The following is an 8,171-nucleotide window of genomic DNA, read 5'->3' as shown; positions in this document are numbered from 1 at the left end:
TATATCCAACGTCATCCATGCATCGGCAATAACCATCCCCGATATGATGTTTGCACCATATTCCTAACGTATGTACTACGTCGGGAAATATTTTAAATATGTAATTTTTTTTCTTGAAATATTTTTTTATAATATTTTCCTATAAGTTTTTCTAAAATATTCACATTCGTTTTCGATTTAATTAAAGAAAATTTAAAATAAATTAGTAAATTACGAAATACAAACACAAATTTAACAAAAAATTAAATGTTCATAATACAATGAAGTTCAAAAAAATGTAACAATGTTCATAATACAAATAAAAAATATTTCCAACAACCATACCTTACAAGTTATCCTACTACCACCCCTTCAAACCCTCAGAAATACAAACAAATTCAAAACAAAAAATGTTACCAGAACTAGAGGATAGTCATACCAAATCAACAATAAAGTTATTCAAAACTACTAAGAAATAAACTACTAGAATTAACTAAAGGCTACCATAACTGCAGAATAGCCAAAACGAATCTTAACACAAATTACATAATTTTTAACACAATAATAGCCATCGCCCCACCCCCCCCCCCCCTCCCCCCTCAAATTTTCAACCTTAATCCCTCAAATTTTCAATTTAATCCCCCCCTTTCAAAATTTCATCCTCAACCCCCCTAATTTTCAACCCACTCCCTTCAAATATCCAATTAAACCCTACTCCCTCTCTTCAAATTCAACCCACACATTCAAATTTTTTATTCTCCAAATCAATTTCTCACACCCCCCCCCCCCTTTTCAACCAACATTTAAATTTCCAACTTGAAAAACCAAAATCTATTCCTAAACAATATCCTAAAACTAATTCATCATTAAAATCCTTAAACTAATTTTTTTAAAAAAACTAAACTATTTAAACTAACCTAACCTAACTAACATTTAAGGGTTTAGGGTTTTAAACTTGCCTCAAATAGGATTGTGCGGTGGCAAATGGCGGGAGAGGCACAACGGCAGGCTCACGGTGGCGACGAGTGATATTTTCTCCTCTCTTCATTTCACAGCAAAACTCTCATCTTCCTCTTTCTCTTTCATTTTGGTTCTGTGTTTCATAGAATTGAAACATCTTTTTTATATGAGAACTTCCGATGCAGCACGAAAACGTTGGAAGCTCCCCTTGCTCTCGATGCTATTCTCGATCCTGATGCCATTCTCGACGAATCACTAATGGCGTCGGGAGCTCTCCTTACTTCCGATGCCATTTGCGACGCCATGCAGGAGGCGTTAGGAACCTCTATCTGACATAATTAATGTGAAAAATTTTTACTGAGAGTTACCGACGCGTGCATGGGACGTCAGGATAAGGTAATTATTCCTGACATCCTACACCCAGACGTCAGAAATGAGGTCTTGTTTGCCGATGAATCTATCACGGCATCGAAAAAAGTTAATAATAAAATAATGTTTTCACCTTTGCCCAACATGTGAAAAGTGGCATCAAGGGAAGACGTTTATTCCGACGTTATTTCTTTCGCCTTTTTGTATGTCAGAAAAACCTCGATTTCTTGTAGTGAGATCAAATCACATCGCATAAATCTCACTACATCTAGCCACAAGTACCTCAATCATCAGTACAACAACACCACCATCATCACGTGCTTAGGTCCTCTCCCAAATTAAATTCAAAACTGAGATTTGGGATTCTTTCCTCGCCTGACCCTAGGATTCACCCTCAACCAACAACATGCGAGTTATCTGAGATTTTCATCTAAGTCTCATCGTATTCAATCTTTCTCAAACATGGGGTTTTTCCCTCATCGAGATATGGGATTCACAATCAACCAACATCATGCGAATTAACTAGGATTTCCATCTGTGTCTTACAATAGATCTCACCTTCTTACCTCATTTCATCATTTCAACTAAAAGTTTAGCTGCCTAGCTACTTTCCTTTCACACCCCACCCCAAAGGCCACTCCTCACAACCAGATGAGGGCATACCACCAAGACATCCATTACGTATCTCTATGAGAGATAACGTTTTGAACACCTAGTAAGTGGAAAAACTTTTACTCTTGTTTCTTTCGCATAACTCTTTCATTGAGCCTTAGAGACCTTAACAACTTATTGCAATGGAAAACAATTCTTCAACTTAGCTTCATCACCTAGTTCTTATTTCTTGTTGTAGGCGATAAGCAAAAGGACATACACAGCGGAAAATGATTTACAACCTTTGACTTTACTCTATCACCTAATGCTTTTACATAATAGAACTTAACTTTAACTTTTAGGCGACAACTTAAAGAGATAACAACAAGACAACGAAAATAACTGAACTTCTTCTCTTTATTAACTCAACACTTATAGAGCTTACATATTACAATTTACAACCCCTACTTTACCTTGCATCAAATGAAACCTAGTCTAATCTTCTCACACTGTCATTCTTCTTCCTACCAAGGTAATTCTCTTCGCCCCAAGGTATTTAAAAGTATAAGACTCTGATCTCTGTCCTTTTTCCTTTTTTCATCTACAATCAATCTCAAGGCCATCCTTCGGGGTCTTCTTTTCTTTCTTTGCCACTTCAATTGCTTCCTTGAAGTGGGGCACCCAGATGCATAAAATCCTCATTCCCTTCTTTACCTTAGCCACCAAGCACCCTCAACTCGGGAAATAATCTTTAAGGCTTCCTTTCCCTTAGTTCTTCGACTTTTTTGCTCTCTGGCTTGGCCTTATCGACCTAGATGTGCACTCGTCTTCTTGCTAAACTAAGTTTTGGGCGTTTATGATTGATGCTCTTACCAACCGACTCCTTAGACGCATGATGAGACGCCATGCCTAGCACACCATGTAAGACTATAAAGTAACTCTACCTTCCCTCTTTGACTAGGCTATAATGTCCTAGATCAATCCTTTTTAGCTTTAGCGCCGAACAACCTGGGGAAGGGAAACATTTAAAACGTAAGTCAAGAAAACTTAGTAAGTGATAAGTTTGAGAAAACCTTTCTGGAGCGCACAACAAAAATAATAATAATAAGATCAAATCGCATCGCAAAAATCTCACTGCATCTAGCCACAAGTACCTCAATCACCAGTACAACAATGCCACTTTCATCATGCGCGTAGGTCCTCTCCCAAATTAAATTCAAAACTGAGATATGAGATTCTCTCCTCGCTTGACCCTAGGATTCACCCTCAACCAGCGTCACACGAATCACCTGGGATTTTCATCTAAGTCTCATCGTATTCAATCTTTCTCAAACATAGGATTTTTCCCTCGCTGAGATCTAGGATTCACAATCAACCAGCATCATGCAAATTACCTGGGATTTCCATCCGCGTCTTACAATAGATCTCACCTTCTTATGTCATTTCATCATTTTAGCTAAAAGGTTAGTTGCCTAGCTACTTTCCTTTCATCGCGTGCCACAGTAACAACAATATTATGGAATAAGTATCAATTACCAAATACCCTCAAGTCAATTAACAATATAATACATCAATCACATATCAAGTTTATAAACACAATAACAACTAATTATGAAAAATTACTCATAAAACATTTAGTCGTCATTCACATTTAAGCATAGAGTATATTTAACCATAATTAACAGTTTAGAAAATCACATTAAAAACTTGTTTATCACTCACCACTTTCATACATTTATAAGGATCACCCACAAAATTACTTCGCCTCCAGTCCTTCCTCCTCTGCTATTGGATTCCTTTCGCCAAGCGGTTCTCTCGACCAACCGTCAACATTCAGGTTTCTCCTTGACTTCTATGTTTTAGAAATCTAATACTTCCAAACAACCTTTCTCTTTTGGGCTTTGGTCCTATAAATAAATATCTCCCAAACCCTTACAAGGGTCACTTACACTCTTTACATGTATCACCTTACTTAATACGTCGTACTATTCAGTCAATCCAAACTCGACACATAGGCTATCTACCACCGAAGATTTGACTTTTCCTTAAGATGCACACCTTATATCCTCAGGAAGCCAAAATCTTTAATCGCCTAACTCTCCTATTTTCTAGGGAAACAACAAACTTTTACTTCTCTCAACGAGTGGTCAAGTCATCCTAACAAGACACTTCCTCACCTTACTTCTTTAGGCGTAGACACTTCTTCTCGCATTACTATGCTAAACACAACCTTCTTCTCCGTCAACCGCTCTTATTGTGTCGTTTGCCTTCCCGCGATAGAACCTAAACATTTCTTTTCGCGTCCTTAATTTCCTCGTGGAATGTCTCATGCTTATTCGGATAACTTCTCGGCAAGGATCTCTTTCAGTAGAAATTCCTTTCTCTGGATCAAGGCCTCACAAGTTCTTGGTGTGTAATTCAATATATTATTTGGCATGGATTTGGCGACGGAATCCATCTCTGTCACAACCCAAGCTAGACTTTATGGCATTGATTTACAACTTTTTGTTCTCTACTATGTAATTAGTTGTTCCCTACATACAACCCCTCCCTCCCATTAGTTACCCTTGGATTATAAAATATTTTCTTGATAAATTATTCGTGCTCCCTGTGTTCGATCTGGACTTACTCACTAGGACTAGTTCCTGTTGTGTGACTTGACTAATTATTTAGTCTAGATTTAGGCAACAAAATCTGTTCGATCAAGGATAGGGATTAGGATAAGTCACCTAACCTTATCCATATATACTATAGACCTTCTAGGTTATTACTTAAATACAATTTGTCTAAGAAAAACAATCATAACTTGGTTATGTATATCAACCCCATACTATTCAAGATTTCAATAAGAACCCGAGATTTTTACTTTATTGAATTAAGTTGTACAAATAAAATAGCAATTATTTTATTAAATAACAATAAATAGTTTATTATATTGCGAACAATGAGATTTGGGTTACAAAACCCATCAATAAGTTAATCCTCTGACAAATGTCTCATCTATGATTACATTTGACAATAATGATATTAGAGACATTTCTAGAATTCGAGGTTCTAGGTTACGAATCTAGCCTTAAATTGTTTATTTTTTGAATGGTATACGTTCATCAACTAAGTTGGTTGTCTCAATTCTCGAGACACTAACATTTCTCTTTTCAAACACTTACGCTCCCATACCCCTTCCTATACCCTAAGGACTTTAGGGCTTTGATTTGGCAACGCTCAGCAAACATTAAAATGAAGGTTAAAATTATAAATTAGTCCATAAAGAAAGTTAGACTTTAATCAATGTAGTTTATAATTAATAATTAATGATGTGATTTGATAAAATGAATCCACTAAAATAGTTTTTACGAGAGACAATTAATTATCAAACTATGTGAAAGATATTAACAAACAACAATAAAACTAGTTAAATACTAACATTTGGCAATGATTGAGAGAGACTAAATATTTGAATTTAAAGTAAAAAGAGAAAAAGAAAGGAAATTAGAAGTGGATTATTAAGTTATATAAAATGTTATATGTTACAAGTTGAGAGTATATTATAATGTAAAGGAACGGGAAGGTGGTTTAAGCTTTGAATAGCTCTGACGCTCATTGGTCAAATTCTTTGGCCCACTTTTTCGGACGCCTAAGAATGGTCAAACTATGAATTCTCAATTTCCATTTCTCTAACTTACTATCTTAAATAATAATAATAATAAATATTCATGACTTAAATATTCACATCTGCTTTATATTTAAATGCACTCATGCTAAAAAAACTATCTGTTTATATATGCACACACACACATGTAGAATCATATATCTTATTAGCTAATTGTAATGTAAGTTTTTGTTTAAGAAATTAAAATTACCAACTTGGAAGATATGTATATAATTTAGTAATTAGTGTTTTAATATGGCAAGAGAATTTGTGAGGTTTATATTTTATTTAGAATATTATAATCTATACAACTGAGAGTGTGAATCTATCACTTTTTATGTTTAAGAAAAGAAATTACTAATACTTTAGTTACTTATGTTAAATTATGCTTTATGATGTGATTTTTAATTATATTAAAATCTATTTGTTAAAAAAGGTTCTAGAAAAATGAGTGGTACAATTTTTTGTTCAAAATAACTTTATGAATTTTTAGTTCCAATGATTTAGTTCTTCGATCTTTTATTTGTCATATTTAATAAATTTAGTCTTTATACTTTTCAAATTTGTAAAAGTTTAGTATTTTTTTTTGTAAAACTTCGAAATTTAATTTGAACTAACAAACTTATTCCTCAATTTCGATTATGTAAAGAAAGAGTGAAAAGATACACTTAAATTCAGCTACTCTTCGGTGGCATCATGAGGTTTCATATTGCTATACACTCTATGGAACTCCTTGATATGCTTGTGCAGCTACTCTTCGGTGTCCCTTACAGTACAATTCTTACTTTGTTGAGCCACCATTTCTTCTTATTCTGAATTCTCTTCCTTTTATTGTCTTTTGCAAGGGTAATTTTGAGCCACCATTTCTTCTTATTCTCTCTTTCATTATCTTTTCTCCTTACTAAACTTTGCAAAATACAACACATTTTGATCCTGGGAGGACCTGGTTATACAAATAAAGAAAAAACGAATTCGAACAAAAAACTATGAACCTTTCCATAGATATTTTTCTTCACTCTCTATCAATGACGTCAATTCGATCTTGTTGCCTAATTTTGGACTAAATAAATAAATTTCTCCATCAATTTATGCACTAATGGAAGCAAAGAACCGTCAAATCAATTAAATTGGTAACGGTTCTAAGGAAACAAAAAGGGGGGGTTTGAAGGTCGTTTGATGTAAGAAAATAAATTGCAAGAAAAAAATAAGTAGAGATTGGATTTGATGATTAAATAGTCTAGTTTAGGCTTACAAGTTATTTTTTTCCAAATTACAACTTAATCGTATATATTCATCGGATTAGATTTTAAAACATCTAAGCATAGCGAGCTCACATAGAAATGCTAGGCGTGAGAGCAAAAATTACCAAATTAGTCCATTCAATTATTAGATGAAAAGCATTATAATAGTAAACTTAACTAATTGCGGTACGAAAAATGGGATCATGCTAAGGAGAGTATTAACTAGAAATTACCCAAACCAATATTCAACGTGATTCTTCCTAGGTCAATTCAAGCATTATTCAATATTAAATAGATCACAAGCTAATTAAACCATTCACTACCTTGGATCAAATCACAATTATATGTCACATATTACAATTTTCGGTATCTAAATACAGATCATACAACCTCGAATAGCAATATATATAAGAATAAATATTATTAACACACGAAAAAAGAATCCAAAGATAATTTATAGATTTAAAATAAATCTGTCAAAGAAACTGACAAGTTACAATATGAGAGAAAAATTACTCTATATATGCATGTCTCTAACATAGATGAGTTCCTTAGCTCATAATCAACACCACTGTGAATGAGGTTGATTTTAGATACAACACAGATGGAAAAGTGAAGGAAAAGTAGAGATGAATCAGACTAAAATCGGATGGGATTGGATATAAGGAGAAAAAGTAACCAAAAAATGAGGTAAAGAATAATATATATGTAGGTCAGAGCTCCACAACACTAAGGTGCAGCACTGCGGTAATAATAATGAAAAGAAGTGTGCAGGTTGATCATCACAGTGCCACGATGCTATGCGTTCTGCACAAAAGTGAGGCATTCTGCCTTGTAGCGCCTGACATAGTGTAGTGATTAGTGTTGTTGCTTTGTCTTTTCAGGAGAAAAGTTGCAATTTTGGCATTCTTTTTCGCAGTTGATGTAATTAACATTCATTTTGAATACTCTCTAAGTGCTTGAAACTTATAAAACAATCAAATAAACATATAAAACACAGGAAGTTTGAGTTAAGTGAAATACGATAGCACATTTTGAATACTATCACAAGAAAATTACCATGCAAGAGAAATTGAAAAAAAAGTAACATCATTATCTTCTCATGACTTTCAACATTCTTTACAAGTCCTAAAAGAAAAATTAGATCTATCGTCGCATAAAAATTTGTTGAGAAAAGTACCCTCTCCCAACAGTAATTCGGTTTTCAACAGATTTAATTATCTCTACTTGTAGTCATTTTTTATACTATATTCTAGTAAAAGAGCGTCGAGAGAGAGCCCTTCTAGCCTAATGCCACATACTTGATGTCGGGAGAGGGTGGAATTGGCGTCGAGAAAGGGTCTCAAAATTCAAATCCATTTTGGTGTAGGGAGAATTACATC

This window comes from Cucumis melo, chromosome 4 (genome assembly GCF_025177605.1).
Source record: "Cucumis melo cultivar AY chromosome 4, USDA_Cmelo_AY_1.0, whole genome shotgun sequence".
Lineage (NCBI taxonomy): Eukaryota > Viridiplantae > Streptophyta > Magnoliopsida > Cucurbitales > Cucurbitaceae > Cucumis > Cucumis melo.
Note: the sequence above shows the minus strand (reverse complement) of the source record.